Source organism: Scyliorhinus torazame, chromosome 6 (assembly GCF_047496885.1).
Source record: "Scyliorhinus torazame isolate Kashiwa2021f chromosome 6, sScyTor2.1, whole genome shotgun sequence".
Classification (NCBI taxonomy): Eukaryota; Metazoa; Chordata; class Chondrichthyes; order Carcharhiniformes; family Scyliorhinidae; genus Scyliorhinus; species Scyliorhinus torazame.
In genome coordinates this window covers 279,686,278-279,708,563 of record NC_092712.1, presented here as the reverse complement: position 1 = coordinate 279,708,563, position 22,286 = coordinate 279,686,278, and the positions used below count along the sequence as shown (strand labels likewise).

The 22,286-nt window shown below is 50.1% G+C and overlaps 1 protein-coding gene and 1 long non-coding RNA gene across 4 annotated transcripts in view; one reads left to right on the top strand and one right to left on the bottom strand.

Moving 5' to 3' along the window:
- The window catches only part of elmo1 (engulfment and cell motility 1 (ced-12 homolog, C. elegans)), a 370,865-nt gene that overhangs the window by 49,163 nt on the left and 299,416 nt on the right, over positions 1 to 22,286 (top strand). The window lies entirely within an intron of this gene.
- The window catches only part of LOC140425456 (uncharacterized), a 37,973-nt gene that overhangs the window by 10,089 nt on the left and 5,598 nt on the right, over positions 1 to 22,286 (bottom strand). The window contains exons 2-3 of the long non-coding RNA XR_011947869.1: positions 9,529 to 9,641; positions 5,495 to 5,593 (exon numbers count right to left, since the gene is read on the bottom strand). This is a non-coding gene — a long non-coding RNA (uncharacterized lncRNA). The remainder of the gene's footprint in view (positions 1 to 5,494; positions 5,594 to 9,528; positions 9,642 to 22,286) is intronic.

The following is a 22,286-nucleotide window of genomic DNA, read 5'->3' as shown; positions in this document are numbered from 1 at the left end:
TGAGTTTCTTTTTAAAAAAATAAATTTAGTACAACAATTATTTTTTTTCCAATTAAGGGGCAATTTAGCGTGGCCAATCCACCTATCCTACACATATTTGGATTGTGGGGGCGAAACCCACGCAGACACGAGGAGAATGTGCAAACTCCACACGGATAGTGACCCAGGGCCAGGATTCGAACCCGGATCCTCGGCACCGTAGGCAGCTGTGCTAACCACTGTGCCACATGTGGCCCTCTTGCTGAGTTTCTGATCACAGTCATTCAGCAATGGAGAAGTGTTAGATATAGGAACTCAAACCTGGGCATCGTTGAGGTGCTGTGGGGCATCAGCATCTGCAGAACATATAAACTCCTGCACAGCATATTCCTTACTTGACCATTCGCAACAAGCCGGGGATCAACCCCAATGAAGAGCCAGGAGCAGCACCAGGTACATCTGGTCAACCCAGGACCACTTTCATGCCAAACAGTGGAAGCAGCATATAATGGATAGAGAGAAATGTGACCCCACAACCAATGGATTAGGTCTGAGCTCTGCGGTCTTGCCATTACCAGTCTTGAATGGTGGCGGACACGGCACTGCTGCCTCACAGCTCCAGGGAGCCGGGTTCAATTACGGCCTCGGGTGACAGTCTGTGTGGAGTTTGCACGTTCTCCCCGTGTCTGTGTGGGTTTCCTTCAGGTGTTCCGGTTTCCTCCCACAGTCCAAAGATGTGCAGGTTAGTTGGATTGACCATGCTAAATTGCCCCTAGTGCCTAAAACGGGAGGCGGGGTTACGGGGATAGTGTGGCAGCCTGGGCTTAAGTAGGGTGCTATTTCCAAGGGCCTGTGCAGACTCGATGAACCGAATAGCCTCCTTCTGCATTGTACATTCTATGATTCTATAAACTAACACTGAGGAAGCTCCGCAAATATCCTGAGACTCATAGTGGGAGAACCCGGCACATTAGTGTAAAAGATTGTAGCATTTGGTACAATCTTCAGCCAGAGGTGTCGAGTGGGTGACCCATTGTGGCCCCATCCTGAGGTCCCAGCATCACATACCAGTATTCAGCTCAATTCAGTTCACTCCCCATGCTATCAAGAAATGGTTCAAAGCACTGATAACTGCAAAGGATATGGGCCCTAACAACATGACAGCAATAATATTTAAGACCTGTACTCCAGAACTATCTGCGTCCCAAGCCAAGCTGTTCCACTGCAGCTACTGCACTGGCATCTACCAGACAATGTGGAAAATTACCCAGGTATGCCCTGTACACACACAACCCAGCCAGTTAATACCCCATCAGCCTACTTGCAATCATTAGGAAAGGGGTCGTCAAAAGTGCTATCAAGAGGAACTTTGTCCATCCAAATGGGCAGCACGATGGCACAGTGGTTAGCACTGCTGCCTCACAGTGTCAGGGACCTGGGTTCAATTCCAGCCTTGGGTCATTGTCTGTATGGAGTTTGTATGTTCTCCCCTTGTCTGCGTGGGTTTCCTCCGGCTGCTCCGGTTCCCTCCCACAGTCCAAAGATGTGCAGGTTAGGTGGATTGGCCATGCTAAAATTGCTCCTTGGCGTCCAAAAGGTTAGGTGGGGTGACTGGGTGACACCTACTATACTCCCTGTACACAATTCAGCTGCAACTCCATCTACAAGTTGGCTGATGACACGACCGTAGTGGGTCAGATCTCAAACAATGATGAGTCAGAGTACAGGAGGGGATAGAGAACTTAGTGGCATGGTGCAATGATGACAATCTCTTCCTCAATGTCAGCAAAACTAAGGAGCTGGTCATCGCCTTCAGGGAGTGACATGTCATCCACGCCCCTGTCTGTATCAATGGTGCTGAGGTGGAGATAGTGGACAGCTTCAAAACATCACCAACAATCTGTCCTGGTCCACCCACGTCGATGCTACGACCAAGAAACTAAGGAAATTTGGCATGTCCACACCTACTCTTACCAATTTTAACAGATGTACCATAGAAAGCATCCTATCTGGCTGCATCACAGCCTGGTATGGCAACTGCTTGGCACAAGACTGTAAGAAACTACAGAGAGTTCTGAACACAGCCCAGTCCATCACGCGAGCCCACCTCCCATCCATTGACTCTGTCTACACCTCCTGCTGCCTTGGGAAAGCAGACAGCATAATCAAAGACCCTTCCCACCTGGGTTATTCTTTCTTCCAACCTCTTCCATCAGGCAGGAGATACAAAAGTCTGAGAACACGCACCAATAGATTAAAAAACGGCTTCTTCCCCACTGATATCAGATTCCCGAATGGCCCTCTTATGGACTGAACTGATCTTATGGACTGAACTGATCTTTCTGCGCATCGTCTCTACAGTTGTAGCACTATATACCGTGTACTTCACCCGCTGTCTGTTTTATGTATTTTCATTATGTATCCTCATGTATTGATTGTATGCTCTATGTTTTCATGTATTGAGCGATCTGCCTGGACTATATGTAGAGCATACACTTCACTATACCTTGGTGGTCGCAACAATAAATCTAAATATAAATCTGGGTTACTTAGCGAGGGAAGGGAGTGGGCCTAATTAGGGTTTCTTTCGGAGGGTCGGTGCAGACTTGATGGGCCTCATGGCCTCATTCTGCATTGTAGTGATTCTGTTCTATTCTTCAGAAATAACTTGCTCGCTAGCCTTCAGCTTGGGTTCTACCGGGCCACTCAGCTCCTGACTTCCTTACAGCAGAAGTACTGAACTCGAGTGGTATGGTGTGGCGAGGATGACTACCCTTAACATCAAGGCAGCATTTGACAACATATGGCAAAAAGGAGAATGAGCACAGCTGGGGTCAATGGGGATCAGAGGTTGGAGTCATACCTAGCACTAAGGAACATGGTTGCGGTGTTGGATGTCGATCATCTGTCCCAGGGCATTACTGCAGGAGTTCATCCTAGGTCCAACCATCTTTACCTGCTTCGTCCATGACCTTCCTTCCACCATTAGATCAGAAGTGGGGATATTCACTGATGCAATGTTCAGCATTATTCATGACTCCTGAGATACTGCAGTAGCCACGGTAGCACAGTGGTTAGCACTGTTGCTTCACAGCGCCAGGGGCATGGCTTGGGTCACTGTACGGAGTCTGCATGTTCTCCCCGTGTCTGCGTGGGGTTCCTCTGGGCGCTCCAGTTACCTCCCACAAGTCCCAAAAGACGTGCTTGCTAGGTGAATTGGACATTCTGAATTCTCCCTCCGTGTACCCGAACAGGCGCCGGAGAGTGGCGAATTGGGAATTTTCACAGTAACTTCATTGCAGTGTTAATGCAAGCCTGCCTATGACACTAATAAAGATCATTATTATTAGCCTGTGTTCATATGCAGCAAGACCTGGACAAGGGTGGGTTTGGGCTGATGGGTGGCATGTAACACTTGTGCCACACAGATGGCAGGCAATGACTGTCTCCAGCAAGAGAGAATCCAATCATCTCCCTTCTGGCATTCAATGGCATATTGAATCCCCTCTATCAACATCCTGGCGGGGTTACCTTTGACCAGAAACCGAACTGGAACACAATATAAATACTTTGACTATAAGAGCGAGTGAGTGGGACTGCAGTGTTTTTAAAAGTGTCTCACCGCCATCTTCTCGAGGCCAATTGGGTGTGGGTAATAAATGCTGGTCTAGCCTGCCCGCATACTGTGAAATAATAAAATAATGGGCGCGATTCTCAGGCATTGTTGCGCTCAAGCGAGAGCACAAGTGGCAGGTGAATCCCAGGAGAGCACGGGCTTCCCAACGGCTTCCGTGCCTCGTGGGATTCACCCAAGTACCGCGAGGCGTCTTGATTTGGAACTCCGCCCAAAAGGTGCGGGACCAAAGTGCACTCCCAGAAGTAGGTCTTAACCTTACATAAGACCTACTCATCTGGGATACACCAGCCTCCCTTGATTCCCCGGCCTCCCCAGGCGCCGATCAGTGCTGGTTTACAAGAAGGTGAACCAGGCGGAACAGCACCCTGGGGGTCTCCTGGGCCATCAGAGTCCTCTGGGTGGTGAGGGATAGTGCGACCCCACTCCCGGAAGGTGGGAGCCCTGGCACTGCTGAGGTGCCAGAGTGGCATTGCCAAGGGTCTGAGGGGGCCATGGCCATGAAAGGAGGGTGCAGAGGGAGTTCGAAGGGTGGGGGTGTGAATGGCAGGTAAGTAGGGGCCTCTGTGAGAATGATGGGGTAGCGGGTGGGGGTCCTGGAAGGAAGGGGGTGCTGTAAGGGGGTTTGGGGAGGCCTGAAGAGGGGAGCCCCCAGAGACCCTGTAGTGGGATGTCCTCACTTGGGGGATGTGGGGTAGTGTCCATGTGTGTGAGGGGTGACATTACCCATGGGTGTGGATGTGGGGGACCCACACGCTCACTTAGAGATTGGGGCACCCTTTCAAAATGGCGGCCCGATCTTGGAGTTCAGCTCCCCAGTGTTAAAAGAAATTCTAAGTGTGGCCTAAACCGGTGAGAAACTCTGCAGGGTCCTAAAAAGTGACTCCAGTGTCATTGAATAGCAGTGGGGAACAGAAATTCCCTGAAAACCCCGCCACAAATGAACTTAGAAATGTTTTGGGAGAATCGCGCCCATTGTCTTTGCTCAGTAAGAAGTCTTACAACACCAGGTTAAAGTCCAACAGATTTGTTTCGATGTCACTAGCTTTCGGAGCGCTGCTCCTTCCTCAGGTGAATGAAGAGGTATGTTCCAGAAACATATATATAGACAGATTCAAAGATGCCAGACAATGCTTGGAATGCGAGCATTAGCAGGTGATTAAATCTTTACAGATCCAGAGATGGGGTAACCCCAGGTTAAAGAGGGGTGAATTGTGTCAAGCCAGGACAGTTGGTAGGATTTTGCAGGCCAGATGGTGGGGGATGAATGTAATGCGACATGAATCCCAGGTCCCGGTTGAGGCCGCACTCATGTGTGCGGAACTTGGCTATAAGCTTCTGCTCGGCGATTCTGCGTTGTCGCGCGTCCTGAAGGCCGCCTTGGAGAACGCTTACCCGGAGATCAGACCCTACCGCTTTGACCATGCCATTGGTCACGTGTCCTTCTATTTAGTTCTGTGGCTCTTTATAATTTTGCCTGATCATGTTCCTGTGAGCCTTGAGGTGCTCAACACATGAAACAAAGAAACATGTATTTCAAAAGGGTGCCATTTGGCTCTGTGTCCGTGTGGCATCTCTTTGGAGGAGCTTTCCAATTAGTCCCTTCGACTTATCCCAGTCCTGCAACTTTTCCTGTCCAAATATATATCCAATTTACGTTGAAAATTACTATTGGAACTGCTTCAACCTGAAACATGTCAGACCTTCATAACTCGGTGAGTAAAGACAAACTAGCTTTCTTGTGTCGTCTATGGCTCTTCTGCCACGCACTTTATCTGTGAATCGTCTTTGGTTACTGACAGTCATGCGAGTGGAAACAGTTTTACCTTATTTAGTTTTACCTTATTTACACTGATCAAAACATCTGAAAAATGTGAGTACCTCTATTCAATCTTCCTTTAAATGTCTCTACTCCTAAGGGACACACTCCATTTCTTTCATCTGTCCAAGTAGTTGAAGTCCATCATCCTGGGTGTCGTTCTGGTAAAAGTGATGCAAAGTACACGTCAGTGAGAAATATAGGTGTGTAAAAAAAAGATGCTCCAGTAAATGGCATGAAACTAATTATTGAACATGTTTGAAGCAAATGTTAATTTACTGCATAGTCACCATTTGTTTACTATAGGAACTGGTAAGCTTGGTAACCAGTGGGTCGCACTCCTGCTCACAGCGCCAGGGACCTGGGTTCAATTCCGGCCGTGGGTGACTCTCTGTCACCCAAGTTTATACGTTCTCCCCGTCTCTGCATGGGATTTCTCTGGGTTCTTCCCACAGTCCAAAGATATGCAGGTTAGGTGGGTTATGGGATAAGGTGGGGAGCGGACCTCAGCTCTTTCAGTGCGTCGGTGCAGACTCAATGGGCCAAATGACCTCCTGAACTGTAGGGATTCAATGGTTTTGCTCAGTTAATATTAATACATAAACCTCCCTAAAGCTCAGCTCGTTTGATCTTCATAGAAAAATCATTCAAGGTACTGTCTAAATGCATGTTGCTTTTGTTTTGACTGCAACTTGGAGTGGGTTTGTCTGTCATTGGACTGAAGCCTGGAGTGATAGTGATGGAAATAGTCTTCTCCTGATCCTGTTGGATTGTACAGGATAAGAGGATGGGATGCTGTGCCTTTAGAAGAGGTCAGAAAGTGGCACATGAATTAAGCTGAAAGAATGGTCAAATATTTATTTAGTCTCGATCAAAACTGAGGAGATCATTTTATTTGGGAAGAAAACTGATACTTAATAACACTAATAATATAAATTATTGATTTAACACACGTGAAATCCAATAATTCCTGTTCACACATATTAATAATGTTGACTACTTGAGAGGGCTTGAACAGCTTTTCAGGATATCGTGGGTGTAGCTTAATATTGTAAATTTCTATATACTGGACTAGCAATAGCTGGATATTTAACAGATTAGGAATGTGTAAATAGATAACCCTGTGACCTATCCAGACACTGAAATAGTAATAACAAAATATTTCTCTTTCAAGGCCCACTGAAGGCTTAGCTGCCAATGCTATCCTCTTCCCACACCTGCCTCAGGCTGAACCAGATTGTTCAACATCCTGTTCAATCCTGAACAGCATTTTCAACCCCATTGACTCTGAATAATGAAGCTGCCTGATTTAAATTTTCAAACAATGCTAGGCAGTTAACTGTCAGTCACCATTAACTGGTGTATTCTCCATGACAATCCCTCAGTCAATCAGAGTCCACTTACCATCAAATCAACACTCTCTTCTCATACAGTGTAAAGTTGTTGTTTCTGTTTGCATTTTGATATTTGATTGATTGATAATTATTGTCACATGTACCGAAGTACAGTGAAAAGTATTTTTCTGGGGCCAAGGCAACGTACACAGTACGTACATCGCAGACAAAAGAATAATCGACAGAGTACATTGACAGATGGTACATCAACAAATAGTGATTGGTTACAGTGCGGAACAAGGGCCAAACAAGCAGTACATGAGCAAGAGCAGCATTGGGCATCGTGAATAGTGTTCTTACAGGGAACAGATCAGTCCGAGGGGGAGTCGTTGAGGAGTCTAGTAGCTGTGGGGAAGAAGCTGTTCCTATGTCTGGATGTGTGGGTGTTCAGACTTCTGTACCTTCTGCCTGATGGAAGTTCTGGGAGAAGGCAAAGCCTGGGTGCGAGGGGACTCTGATAATCCTGTTTGCCTTCCTGAGGCAGCGGGAGGTGTAGACAGAATCAATGAGAGGGTGGTAAGGTTGTCTGATGCGTTGGGCTGAGTTCACCACACTCTGCAGTTTCAAGTGATCTTGGGCTGAGCAGTTGCCATACCAAGCTGTGATGCAGCCGGATAGGATGCTCTTTATGGCCCATCTGTAGAAGTTTGTGAGAGTTGATGCAGACATGCTGAATTTCTTGTGATTGTTCTGTTGAGTGCAAGAGGAAAAGCTTCAACAAAATGTCTTTTTCGGGTGGCATGTTGGCGCAATAGTTCGCACTGCTGCCTCACGGTGCAGAGGTCCCAGGTTCGATCCCGGCCCTGGGTCACTGTCCGTGTCAAGTTTGCACATTCTCCCCATGTCTGCGTGGGTCTCACCCCCACAACCCAAAAGATGTGTAGGGTAGGTGGATTGGCCATGCTAAATTGCCCCTTAATTGGAAAAAAATTATTGGATACACTAAATTTATTTAATACTTATTATACTACCGATCAGCTATCATTGTCTTGGTCCTCGATTCCTTCAAACACCTCCAACCTTACAATACATTGCCCCTCCTTGAAATCTCCATTCCCCGACTTGGATACCCCTGTTCCCTTAGCCCTGTCATTGGTGAATATGTCTTCAGTTACATATGCCCAATATTGCTGCCTTTAATATGTTCCTTAAAACCAACCTCTCCACAGCGTAGTAGGGACAGGGGGGGGCTGGCACTACCGAGCCTAAGTGAGTACTACTGGGCCGCCAATGTTTCAATGGTGTGTAAGTGGATGGGAGAAGGGGAGGGAGCGGCGTGGAAGAGATTGGAGAGGGCGTCCTGCAGGGGGACTAGCCTGCAAGCAATGGTGACGGCGCCGTTGCCGTTCTCACCAAAGAAATACACCACAAGCCCAGTGGTGGTGGCTACATTGAAAATTTGGGGGCAGTGGAGACGGCATAGGGGAGGGACGGGAGCTTCGGTGCGGTCCCCGATAAGAAATAATCATAGGTTCGTTCCGGGGAGAATGGATGGGGGATTTGGAGCATGGCAAAGAGCTGGGGTAGTACAATTAAGAGATCTATTTGTAGATGGGACGTTTGCGAGTCTGGGAGCGCTGACGGAGAAATATGGGTTGCCCCAAGGGAATGCATTTCGGTATATGCAATTGAGGGCTTTTGCGAGGCAACAGGTGAGGGAATTCCCGCAGCTCCCGACGCAGGAAGTGCAGGATAGAGTGATCTCAGAGACATGGGTGGGGGACGGTAAGGTGGCGGACATATACAGGGAGATGTGGGACGAGGGTGAGATCATGGTAGATGAGCTGAAAGGGAAATGGGAAGAAGAACTGGGGGAGGAGACTGAGGAGGGGCTGTGGGCTGATGCCCTACATAGGGTAAACTCATCGTCCTCGTGTGCCAGGCTAAGCCTGATACAATTTAAGGTGCTACACAGGGCGCATATGACTGGAGCACGGCTTAGTAAATTTTTTGGGGTAGAGGATAGGTGTGCGAGATGCACGAGAGGCCCAGCGAATCACACCCACATGTTCTGGTCATGCCCGGCACTACAGGGGTTCTGGGTGGGGGTGGCAAAGGTGCTTTCGAAGGTGGTGGGGGTCCGGGTCGAACCAAGCTGGGGGTTGGCTATATTTGGGGTTGCAGAAGAGCCGGGAGTGCAGGAGGCGAGAGAGGCTGACGTGTTGGCCTTTGCGTCCCTTGTAGCCCGGCGCAGGATATTGTTAATGTGGAAGGAAGCCAAACCCCCGGGTGTGGAGACCTGGATAAACGATATGGCAGGGTTCATAAAGTTAGAACGGATTAAGTTCGTGTTAAGGGGTTCGGCTCAGGGGTTCACCAGGCGGTGGCAACCGTTCGTCGACTACCTCACAGAAAGATAGAGGGAATGGAAAAGAAGTAGATAACAGCAGCAACCCGGGGGGGGGGGGGGGGGGGGAGGAATCGGACGGACTCTCAGGGATGTTATTGTATATGTATAGGTATTTGGTATATGTAATTGTATATTGGATTGTTGGATTGTATTTTTGGAGAGTATTTATTTTGGACAAGGCAGTTGCCATTTCGTTTTGTTTTTTGTTTTTGTTTATATATTACTTATTTATTTGTTTAAAACTGGCCACGGTTATTTATATTGCTTTATTGTTGTGTAAAAGAAACACTACGTATTGTTATGTTTGGCCAAAAAACTTGAATAAAATATATATATTTTTTTAAAAACCAACCTCTCCAAACAAGTTTTTGGCCTCTTCTAATAACTCCCTTGTTGCCTTGATGCACATTTTCTTCTGATTACATCTTTGCAAAATGCCTTGGCATTTTTTTTGATGTGAAGGCACTATTTATAAAACACATGTGGTTAAGGATACTCTGCATGTTTCACACCAGCGAGATGCAATATAATTCTTCTCCTACTTGACCTTCCTGACAATGTAACATTGAAAAGCTAAGCAAACAACATAGAGTGTGCATCATATGATTTGTCCAAAACGAATGCAGGCAACGCAAAGCAAGTCCATCTGGTGAAGGGCCCTGCAGATTGGACAAATTATTCGGATGAAGGGTCTACACTTCAAACGTTAACGTCTTTTCTGTACTAATGGGCCCGCAGCAAAATTCCAACATGTTTTCTTCCTGTATCTGCAAAAACTTAAAAGATCTTTGTTAGTGGCTGACTTTAAAGGTTGTGGCTTCAAGCCCACGGGAGAGACTTGACATTTTGGTGCAGTACAAAAGGGAGATGCTCGTTAAGGTCTTTCAGGTGAAAAGCTCAATGGAAATCCAGTCTGCCTTGTACGACTGACATTTAACATTCCATATACATATATAAAGAGCCAGGGAATTCTCTCAGTGTCCTGACGCTTCAGTGCAGTATCAAGTTATCGTTATTATAAATTCCTCTGAATGTGGGCGTGGGAATACTGACAAGTGAAAAAGGAAAGTAAACATAAATGAACCGGAATGAATGGTGGACTGCAGAAAGCATTGCGCTTTGAAAGCTATGTGCAGGTAGTAGAACAGGAAGTTGAAGGCACTGCTCCTCTGCAGTCTGTTGGGGTAATTTAGTGGATCAGATTTTCTCTTCACCCGAGGCCCCTCCCTGGGGTCTGACCAGCAGGTGCTCCAGGCCAGGTGCCACACTGAAAGAGCAAGGGCTAAGTCTGCTCTTGAGCTGCAACGCAGAATGTTTGCAGTGGGTATAAAACTGACAAAAGAAAAGCACTAAATTACCGCTCTGTAATTGTTTCATTGATACAATGAAGTGAATAGATTGTTTGATTTATTTGTGCCATACCTGGACATGGGAGAACTTGGCATTTCCCATGTGTTCACTTGCTCAAGAACGATTTCTTAATTACGGTGAGAACAAAATACACGCAAAGAGGAAAGTATGTTTATATATTTATGGGAAAAGAAATGTTAAAAATGTGGGTACCCAAGAAACACTTTCCATCGAGCTAATTGGATTCGTTGTCTCATGTGATTAAAGCCATCGCTGTTCAGAACAGAGAACAACAGAGAAAGCAATTTCATCCCACAATAAGTCAGTGTTTCCTTGCTCAGTGCTCATTGAGACCTGACTAAGCTTGGAATATTTTCTGTTCAAATGGTATTTATCACACGACCTAAATTGCACAGAAGAATTTTTGCTTTCCTAGAAAAAGTAGGGGAGGCGATGAAAACAGAATTTGAAGGGCAGAGCCTACGGATTTTGAACATAGCCTTATTGTCTTTTGGACAGAGTATAGAACAGAACCGCAGGTGGGTTTCATGATGGCACGGTGGCACAGAGGTTAGCACTGCTGCCTCACAGCGCCAAGGACCCGGGTTTGATTCCAGCCTTGCCTTGGAGTTTGCACCTTCTCCGTGTGTCTGCATGGGTTTCCTCCAGGTGCTCCGGTTTCTTACCACAGCACAAAGATGTGCAGGTTAGGTCGGGTTATGGCAATAATGCAGGGTAGTGGGCCTTAGAGGGAGGGGAGAAAAACATCATGCTCCTCCCCTGGGTGCGGAGAGGATGGCGACCCGACTTCTGCCCCTTGACATCACACCCGCCCCCCCGCAAGAAAGCTGTAAAGGTTAAACACACCTCAACCCCTGAGCTGTCGCTGCCCTCTGAGCAGGATGCCTCGCGGCCAGGTGCGAGTGGGACCCCCAAGGGCTTGTTCCACCGGTGCAATTTTGCGATGCCGGAGGGCTGCGATGACTCTCTGACCTCAGGGTCACTGGGTGTGGTGGCATGGAGGGCCCGCCTCTCTGCCACAGCGCAAAGCCGGGCGCTTCCATCTTCATGCCAGAGCTTTTCCTGGAATTATTCCCGGATCTGTCTGGTGGCCCGGCGTCACAAGAGGAGCACAGCTCTGAGCCACTGCGAGGCCAGTTCCCCGTCAGGAGCCCGCGAGGAACCACTCCTCCGGGACAGGAAGTATGCGACATGCTTCCTGCAAGAAGCCCACATCGCCCCGGGAGATGAAGTCGCATGACTCCTGGAGTGGCAAAGGTTGGGGTGTGGGGGGGTCTACATGAGTCACCTAACCTCACGTTGAGGTGGGGTGGCTATCTTGTTAGCCCCACATTTTCAGCTGGAGATCTTGGGGGTCAAGGGGCCAGTGCCAGGTCGGTTGCTTCACCTGACGGTCCGCGAGTGGGGCCAGGTACTTCACTTAGTGAATGTCTATGCTACCCAGGTTGGCCAGCAGCAGACGACTTTCTTCGAGCAAGTGTATACTCATCTTGGCACCATCGCCGCGGGCGAGTGCATCGTCCTGGGAGGGGGGATTTCTATTGCACCCTCGGGTCAAAAGACCCCCTTCCGGTACCCAGCTCTCGTGCGGTGGTGAAGTTAAGTAACCTGGTTGGGTTCTTTGCCTTGGTGGACGTCTGGCGGACTCTCCATCCTGATTCCAGTGTCTTCACCTTTGTGAGGCCTGGGGTTGGAACGTTAGAATCGACCGCCTCTACGTTTCCAGAGAGTAGTGCCCCGCGTTCCAACGGCCTCTGTGCAGCAGGTGCCGTGCTTGGACCACCGTCTGGTGTGGGCGGGGCTCGCGCTCAGTCACCCTGTGGCTGGTGTAGAGAGAGAAGAAGGGCGTGCTGCGGGACCTGCAAAAAGGTGCGTGGTCCGACAGCAGTTTCATACGCTGCTGGCCAACGATGAGTCACATATCTCGGATCTGGAGGAGGTCAGGGCCCAAATCCGAAGCTTTTACAGTGTCCTTTTCTACCCGGATGCTGGGTGGCTTAATATCCCTCTCCGCACAATCCACGACACCATCCTTCTGGTCCGGGACCTGGTCCACCATTCCCAGAGGGCTGGTCTGTTTTTTAAAAAGAATATTTTTATTCTCCTCCTTTTAAACATTTTCTCCCAAATTTACACCCAACAATAAACAATAACCAGTAACGAATGTAATGTCAATCCCCATATTAATAACAACGATCCCATCCTCCCACCAAACCCCAAACATTAGCCCGCATGTTCACATAAACAAATGACAAAGAGGAATTAGGAATCACCCACAGTCACCATTAACACCCCCCCCCCCCCAACTCATGTTCGATGTTATCCAGTTCTTGAACGTGCATAATAAATCATGCCCATGAGTGTAGAACCCCTCCATCCTTCACCTCAGTTCAAATTTAACCTTCTCAAAAGTCAAGAGTTCCAACATGAACCCCCGCCTTGCCACGGCACAGGGTGGAGAGGTTGCTCTCCATCCCATCAGGATCCGCCTTCGGGCGATCAACGAGGCGAAGGCTACAACATCTGCCTCCGCACCCGTTTCCAAGCCCGGCTGGTTGGACACCCCGAATATGGCCTCCCGAGGGCCTGGGTCCAGTTTCACGTGCACCACTTTAGAGATTATCCTAAAAACCACCTTCCAGTAATCCTCCAGCTTTGGACAGAACTAAAATATATGAACGTGGTTTTTGCCCGCCCCCCCGCAACGTTCACGCACATCTTCTACCCCTTCAAAGAATCGGCTCATCCTCGTCCTTGTGAGGTGTGCTCTATATACCACGTTCAGCTGTATCAGCCCCAACATCGCGCACGAGGTGGAGGCGTTCACTCTCCGGAGTACCTCACACCAGAACCCCTCCTTCATACTCTCTCCCAACTCTTCCTCCCACTTTGCTTTGATCCCTTCCAGTGGTGCCTTCTCCTCTTCCAAAATAGCTCTGTAAATCGCCGACACTACCCCCTTCTCCAGTCCCCCTATCGTCAGCACCTCCTCCAGCAATGTGAGGCCGGCTCCACCGGGAAGTTCTGTATCTCATTTCTGGCAAAATCTTGAACCTGCATGTATCTAAACATTTCCCCCTGCTCCAGCACTTACTTCGCTTCCAGCTCCTTCAATCTTGCAAAATGATCCCCAAGAAACAAATCTTTCAGTGTCTTAAGCCCTTTCCCCTCCCATTTCCAAAAATTTCCATCCCACTTTCCTGGCTCAAATCTGTGGTTCCCCCGAATCGGCATTTCCCTTAACCCTGCCCCAACCCAAAGTACTGGCGAAACTGCCTCCAAATTCTCAACGAAGATATTACTACCGGACTCGCTGAGTATTTCCCCGGGAGCGGCGCTGTTGCTAGCGCTTTCAATCCCGACCCCCTGCGCAAACTCTCCTCCGTTCTGACCCAGCTCCGCACCTTCTCCACATTCGCTGCCCAGTAATAATACATCAGGTTCGGAAGACCCAAACCCCCTGCCTGCCTTCCCCTCTGTAGCAGCACCTTTCTAACTCTGGCCACTGGCCACCTTCCCACCCCATATGAACGAAGTAATCATTCCCTCAATCTCTCTGAAAAATGCCTTTGGCAGCAAAATCGGCAGGCATTGAAAAATAAACAGGAATTGCGGCAACACGTTCATTTTAACCGCCTGTATCCAACCCGCCAGTGACAGAGTGAGACCATCCCACCTTGCCAGATCAGCTTTCACCCTCCCAACCAAACTGGAAATGGTGTACCTACCTAATGAGCGTCTCATTAAGGTTGACGGGTCCCTGACGACGGTGCCCCTTCGCTTTTGGGGAGGAGTGCGTCAGGGCTGCCCCTTGTCTGGCCATCTCTTCTATTTGCGTGGAGCCTTTCCTGCACCCCCTGCGGAGGTGGTTGTCTGGACTGGTTCTGCGCGGGCCGCGCATTGGAGTGGTTTTCTCGGCCTACGCTGATAATGTGCTGCTCATGTTTACCGGCCCTGCAGACCTTGGAGGATGCCAGAGTGCCAGGCTGTGTACTCCGCCGCAGGATCAACTGGCCAAGTGTCCAGACTCCTGGTCAGTCTGTGGCAAATGGACCCCCTCTCGGAGGAGCTCTGGCCTTTCACCTGGAGCAGGACCAGCCTCCTCTACTTGGGAGTCCATACTTTGCCCGGCTGAGGAATCCTGGCCGGCTAACTGGCAGGAGCTGGAGGCCCAAGTCACCGCTCACTTGAGACGCTGGACAGGACTGCTCAGAGTGTTGTCCTACAGGGCTTGAGTTCTCATCATAAACCAGCTGACAGCCTCCATGTTGTGGTACCAGCTGGTCACTTTGACCCCTCCCTCTGACTTTGTCACAAAGATCCAGAGGATGCTTGTAGAGTTCTTCTTCGACAAGGTCGCTACTGAGGTTCTGAGTCTCCTGCTTAGAGAGGGCATCCAGGCCGGGCCGGTGTCCCTTTGCACCCAGGTGGCGACGTTCCGTCTTCAGACCCTGCAGCGATCCACCAGGAATCCGCACCTCCACCAATACCATTTTGAGTGGCTGGTGGAGGAGCGAGTGTGGCTGCCGGGGTGGGCAGGATTGGGGACGTTCTGGGTGGCGGAGGAGTGTGCTGGCTGACACCTCTTGTGTTAGCACAGCGTGCGGTGTGGACTCCTGGCTGGCGGCCAGTGTCATCCGAGACCTCAAAATGGTTGTGCTTGCAGCCCGGGGGACGTGCAGGTGTGGGGTAGAAACCCTTCTTGGGCGAACTCGTGCCCGGATGAAATTCCACATTCGCCCCAAGCTCCAAAACCTCTGTCGGGGGCTGATGTCCCAGAATCCTAGCCACCTTGCAGAAATGCCGATTGTACTGGTTCATGGACTCCCAAGAAGGCTGCCATTTTTGTGGCCTTGTGGAATCCACGGGCCACGTCTATGTTACGTGTTATTGGCTGCACTCCCTTTTTAGCTTCCTGTCAAATCTGTTGTTGAAGTTTTGTTTATACTTCAGCCCCACGCTCCTGATCTACGGGCACCCGGTGTGGAGAGGGGCAGGGAAGGTGGAGGGCCTCCTTGTGAACCTGCTCCTGGACCTGGCGAAGCGTGCCATTTATAGGTCCAGGCAGCGGGCAACCGAGGGGGTCGTCTGACTAGACTGTCTGCCTCTTTTCTGCAGCGACATTCATGGCCAGGTGTCCTTTGAAAAGGGGCATGCGTTGTCCGTGGGCAGCATCGAGGCCTTCCGTGCCCGGTGGGCACCGCAGGGGTTAGGGTGTTTTATTGACCCCTTTAATTGCACTCTTATTTGATGTTTTAAGTTTCCGTTGGTCTTTGTTACATTTGGGCAGTGCCCCTAACAGGAGTGGCCTTTTTGGTTTCCCCCTAATTTGGTTGACCTCAAAAGAGTGGCCGAATGGTTTTTGTGTTTGCCTTTATCTTGCACCACTCTGTCATAATATACACCAGTATATCATGGTGCAGACACACAGCAAGACCAATCAACACACAGCACCACAGCCAATCACCAGTTAGAGCACACTCACTATCAAGACAGAGGGCATCAGTTTTCCCGCTCAGAAGGACAGAGCTTACAGCACAGACCTTCACCATGTGCTGAGTGCATAGACTGGTTAGGACAGGCATAGGCCTTTAGTTTAATCTAACATCGTGTTAACCCACAGTGAAAGTATGTTCAACAGTTTCTAACTTAATAAAATAGTGTTGCACTATTTTAAGTGTTGGTGGCCTGTATGTGTTCCACGGATCCAGAGCACCCAACACATCATGGTACCAGTAGTTGAGGGATGTTAGAACTTCTTAGACCTACCTGCAAGTGATCTGCCTTCCACCAGCATACAGCCATCCTGCAAAATGGACAGCGTCCGCCCGCCGCCGCCGCTCCGCATCACCGGTAACCTAGGGGCCAACAGGAAGCTATTCAAACAAAGCTTCCAGCTCTACCTTGAAATCCACAGACCAGGAGGATGCCTCGGACACCAGGAAGATCGCTCTCTTCCTATCCACGGCCGGGGATCATGCCATCCACATTTTCAATTCTCTCACCTTTGCTGATGGTGAAGATAAATCAAAATTCAAGACGGTCCTCCTTAAGTTGACACTCACTGCAGCAGAGAGATGAATGAAAGTTTCAAGCGCTATGTATTCCAACAGCGTTTGCAGGGTAAGGATGAACCTTTCCAGTCCTTTCTCACCCACCTCCGCATCCTTGCGCAGTCCTGTAATTACAGGTCCACCTCCAACTCCATGATACGCGACCAGATCGTTTTTGGTGTTCAGACGGACCCCCTACGCCAGCCCTCAAGGTAAAGCAGCTCACCCTAGCGATTGCCATCGAGACCTGCGTGCTACATGAACACGCCACTAGTCGGTATTCCCACATCCAAGCGGCTGAAACGCTGCGGCAAGGTCCCCACGAGGCGGAACGGGTCCAAGCAATCGAGCAACTCCAGGGCCTCAGCCTGGATGAGGGCGGCCATTTCGCGCGCTTTTCGCGGACTCCCGCGCTTGTGTGCACCGAACGAGGGGACGGCGATGTCGACGAACGTACTACACAGGCGCACACCACGTATGGCCGCGCCACGCATGCGCGGTGGCGCAGCGAGCGTACTGACGCTACAACGTGCGACAACTGTGGCTCCGCCCACTTAAAGCGGCAATGTCATTCCAAATCCCGACGATGCCTGAGATGTGGCAAACTTGGCCACTATGCTGCTTTATGCAGATCAGCTCAGCCTGCCAACTCTCGTCGCTCCAGCCAGCCTCGCAGGAATGTCCGGGCCATTCAACCCACGGTCACCAAGCCCAATTCGGACCTGCTACCCGATATTGACACCGAGGACCCGAAGGCGCCCTTTCGAGTTGGTATCATTACAAAAAACATGGTGTCCTCGAAGCAAAGAATCGAGCCTCTACCGGAATACAGCATCGATCCGGACGATGAGTGGTTCCCAAATACGATTCCGCCTGGACACCGGTGCCTCCGCCAATCTCATTGCGCGGTCTGACCTCCACAGCCTTTGTGTCAAACCAGCCATCCTGCCATCAGCCTGCCAGCTATTAGATTATAATTGCAATGCCATTGCTGCCAGCGGCTCATGCCAACTTGAAGTGACGCACAGGTCACGCAAAGCCATCTTTCCCTTTGAAATCGTGGGCTCCTCGAAAGCCTCCCTGCTTGGCGCGCAGGCATGCAAGCTGTTGAACCTAGTTCAGAGAGTTCACTCTCTCTTTCCTGCTGACGTGTCTGCCTTTCAGGACACTGACTAGAGGGCGCAGCTCAATGCCATTATCAACCAGTACCACGACGTCTTCGAGGGCATGGGCACGCTCCCGTACACCTACAAGATTTTATTAAAACCGAATGCCACGCCTGTGGTGCACGCACCTCGCAGGGTCCCAGCACCCCTTAAGGACCGCCTCAAGCAGCAGCTGCAGGACCTCCAGAACCAAGGAGTGATTTCCACAGTCACGGAACCAACCGACTGGGTCAGTTCCATGGTATGTGTAAAAAAGCCTTCCGGTGAATTGAGAATTTGCATTGATCCCAAGGATCTCAATCGCAATATTATGAGAGAGCACTATCCAATTCCCAAGTGCGAAGAGCTCACATGTGAGATGGCTCGCGCCAAGCTCTTTACCAAACTCGACGCCTCAAAAGGATTCTGGCAAATCCAGCTCGATAAATCCAGCAGGAAACTCTGCACGTTTAACACCCCCTTTGGAAGATATTGTTAGAACAGGATGCCGTTTGGGATCATCTCTGCATCAGAAGTGTTCCATAGGATTATGGAACAAATGATGGAAGGTATTGAAGGTGTTCGCGTCTATGTCGATGACATAATCATCTGGTCCACCAGCCCGCAGGAGCATGTTAGTTGCCTCCAGCGCGTATTCAGACGTATACATGAGCATGGCCTCCGCCTCAACAGGGCCAAATGCTCTTTTGGTCAGACAGAAATTAAGTTCCTCGGGGACCACATCTTCCAATTGGGTGTGCAACCGGATGCGGACAAGGTAGCTGCCATCACAGCTATGAAAACATCAGAGGACAAGAAGGCGGTCCTCCGATTTCTGGGCATGGTCAATTTTTTAGGGAAATTCATCCCTAACCTCACCTCTCATACCACTGTTCTCAGGAACCTGGTCAGGAAGACGACAGACTTCCAATGGCTCCCTGCCCACGAGCGCGAATGGAGGGAACTCGAGGCAAAACTGACCACGGCCCCGGTCTTAGCCTTCTTTGATCCAGCAAAGGAGACCAAAATTTCGACCGATGCCAGTCAATCCGGCATTGGGGCAGTGCTCCTTCAACGTGATGAGGCCTCATCATGGGCCCCCGTTGCATATGCGTCACGTGCGATGACCCCCACGGAGCAGCGCTACGCGCAGATAGAAAAGGAGTGCCTGGGCCTTCTGACCGGTGTGGTTAAATTTCACGATTATGTCTACGGACTTCCTCAATTCACCGTCGAGACCGACCATCGCCCTCTGGTCAATATAATACGGGCAGCACGGTAGCATTGTGGTTAGCACAATTGCTTCACAGATCCAGGGTCCCAGGTTCGATTCCCAGCTTGAGTCACTGTCTGTGCGGAGTCTGCACGTTCTCCCCGTGTCTGCGTGGGTTTCCTCCGGGTGCTCCAGTTTCCTCCCACAGTCCAAAGATGTGCAGGTTAGGTGGATTGGCCAAGCTAAATTGCCCTTAGTGTCCAAAATTGTCCTTAGTGTTGGGTGGGGTTACTGGGTTATGGGGATATGGTGGAAGTGTGGACCTTGGGTAGGGTGCTCTTTCCAAGAGCCGGGGCAGACTCGATGGGCCGAATGGCCTCCTTCTGCACTGTAAATTCTATGATAATACAGAAAGACTTGAATGACGTGACGCCTCGCCTCCAGCGTATTCTTCTCAAGCTCCGGCGATACGACTTCCAGCTGGCATACACCCCAGGCAAGGACCTCATCATTGCTGACGCTCTCTCCAGGTCGGTCAACACTCCATGTGACCCAGCGGGATTTGTCTGCCAGGTTGACGCCCATGTGGCATTCGCAGCCTCCAATCTACCTGCCTCGGATGAACGCCTCGTCCAAATTCGCCGCGAGACGGCGGCTGACCCCTTGCTACAGCGTGTCATGCACCACCTAACAGACAGGTGGCTCAAGGGCCAATGCCCTCAGTTCTATAATGTCAGAGATGATCTGGCGGTAGTAGACGGGGTTCTTCTAAAACTGGACCGCGTTGTCATTCCGCATAGAATGCGCCAGCTTGTCCTGGAACAACTACACGAGGGCCACCTTGGCGTGGAAACGTGCCGCCGACGGGCCCGAGAGGCAGTGTACTGGCCCGGAATTAATGAAGACATAGCCAACACAGTGCTCAGCTGCCCCACTTGTCAGCGCTTCCAGCCGGCCCAACCACGTGAGACCCTGCAGCCCCATGAGTTGGTCACGTCACCATGGACCAAGATGGGCATCGACCTGTTCCACGCGCTGGGTAGAGACTATGTCCTGATCGTGGACTACTTTTCGAATTACCCGGAGGTGATACGGTTGCACGACCTCCCCTCGTCTGCAGTCATTCGTGCATGTAAAGAAACCTTTGCTCGACACGGCATTCCGCTCACGGTTATGTCGGACAATGGCCCCTGCTTCGCCAGCCAAGAATGGTCAAACTTTGCCAGGCGGTACAATTTTGTCCATGTGACGTCCAGTCCCCTGTACCCCCAATCCAACGGCAAAGCGGAGAAGGGAGTACATATCGTCAAACGGCTCCCATGCAAGGCTGCCGATGCTGGGTCTGATTTCTACCTTGCCTTGCTGCCCTATCGCTCCGCCCCACTGTCCACTGGCCTGTCACCAGCCCAATTACTCATGAATCGCACCCTGAGGACCAATGTGCCATCCATCCATGTCCCAGACCTCGACCACGTTCCGGTCCTTCGCTGGATGCAGCTGTCTCGTGCACAGCACAAGGCGGCTCATGAATCCCGTGCAGCTGATCTCCCTGCTCTGGCTCCAAATGACAACGTCCGCGTCCATCTTCCGGATGGTGGCTGGTCTGAAACGCTGTTGTCTTTTGGCAGGTGGCCCCCCGCTCGTTCCTGGTTCGTCTACCGGATGGCTCCATTCTACGCCGCAATCGACGCGCCCTTCGTCTCGTTCCACGCTCGTCACGTGATCCTCCAGTGTCGTCTCGCTCTCCTGCTGACCCTGCCACGGACTATGCAGATCTCCCTGTTACTCTGCCTCCCCCTGATTTTGACGCAGTCCAGCCCGCTCCTGAACCGGCGCCTCTCGACCCACCCTTGAGGCGGTCAACCAGAATTCTTCGCCAACCTCAGAGACTAAATTTATGAACTTTTCGAATTTATGGACTCTCTGAATTGTTTCGGTGTTTTGTTTGATCGTTTCCCTGGTTTGTATATAGTGTTGATCTCGTTACTCTTGTTGCATACTGCTTCTCTGCACCAGGCAGATAGCTTAGTTCTCATGTACATAGTCCTGTAAATATGCCTTTGCACCCCACACGTAGTTAGGAACATTTTCACCACACACTATTTATTGCCACAAACACTATTTATTGCCACAAACATGCATTATTTTTATAAAAGGGGGGATGTCATAATATACACCAGTATATCATGGTGCAGACACACACACTGATGGACACACAGCAAGACCAATCAACACACACAGCACCGCAGCCAATTACCAGTTAGAGCACACTCACTATAAAGACCGAGGGCATCAGTTTTCCCGTTCATTCGGGATGCAGCCTCTCAGAAGGACAGAGCTTGCAGCACAGATCTTCACCATGTGCTTAGTGCATAGACTGGTTAGACATAGACATAGAACATACAGTGCAGAAGTAGGCCATTCGGCCCATCGAGTCTGCACCGACCCACATTAAGCCCTCACTTCCATCCTATCCCCGTAACCCAATAACCCCTCCTAACCATTTTGGACACTAAGGGCAATTTAGCATGACCAATCCACCTAACCTGCACGTCTTTGGACTGTGGGAGGAAACCGGAGCACCCGGAGGAAACCCACGCAGACACGGGGAGAACGTGCAAACTCCGCACAGACAGTGACCCAGCGGGGATCGAACCTGGGACCCTGGCGCTGTGAAGCCACAGTGCTATCCACTTTGTGCTACCGTGCTGCCCACATGCTGTCCCTGTTAGGACAGTCTTTAGTTTAATCTAACATCGTGTTAACCCACAGTGAAAGTATGTTCAACAGTTTCTAGCTTAATAAAATAGTGTTGTACTATTTTAAGTGTTGGTGGCCTGTATGTGTTCCACGGATCCCGAGCACCCAACACGTGACACTCCTCAGGAGAGATAGATTGGCATCTCATCAGAATGATACTGGAGCTTAGAGTGTTCAGTTATGAGGACAGGTTACGCTTACTTGTCTTGTATTGCCGTGGGTTGAGGTGACTGAGGTGTAAACTGATCGGGCTGCTCAAGATATTAAAGAAGATTTAATAGGTCAGACCCGGAGAAACTATTTCCTCTGGTGTGTGAATCAAGATGAGTTGACACAATCCTAAAATTAGAGCGGGACCATTCACGAGTGAAATCCGGAAGCACTTTATCAAACAAAACGTAGTGGGAATTTGCTACTTTGTACTTCATTGTAGCAAAATGCTGTCGATGCTGGCACAATTGCAGCTTTCAAAACTGAGTGATAGCTTTTTGTGTCGGTAAGATTATCAAGCGATGGAAGACAAAGGGAGGCAAGTGAAGTTGTGATGTCGATCAGCCATAATCGTTAA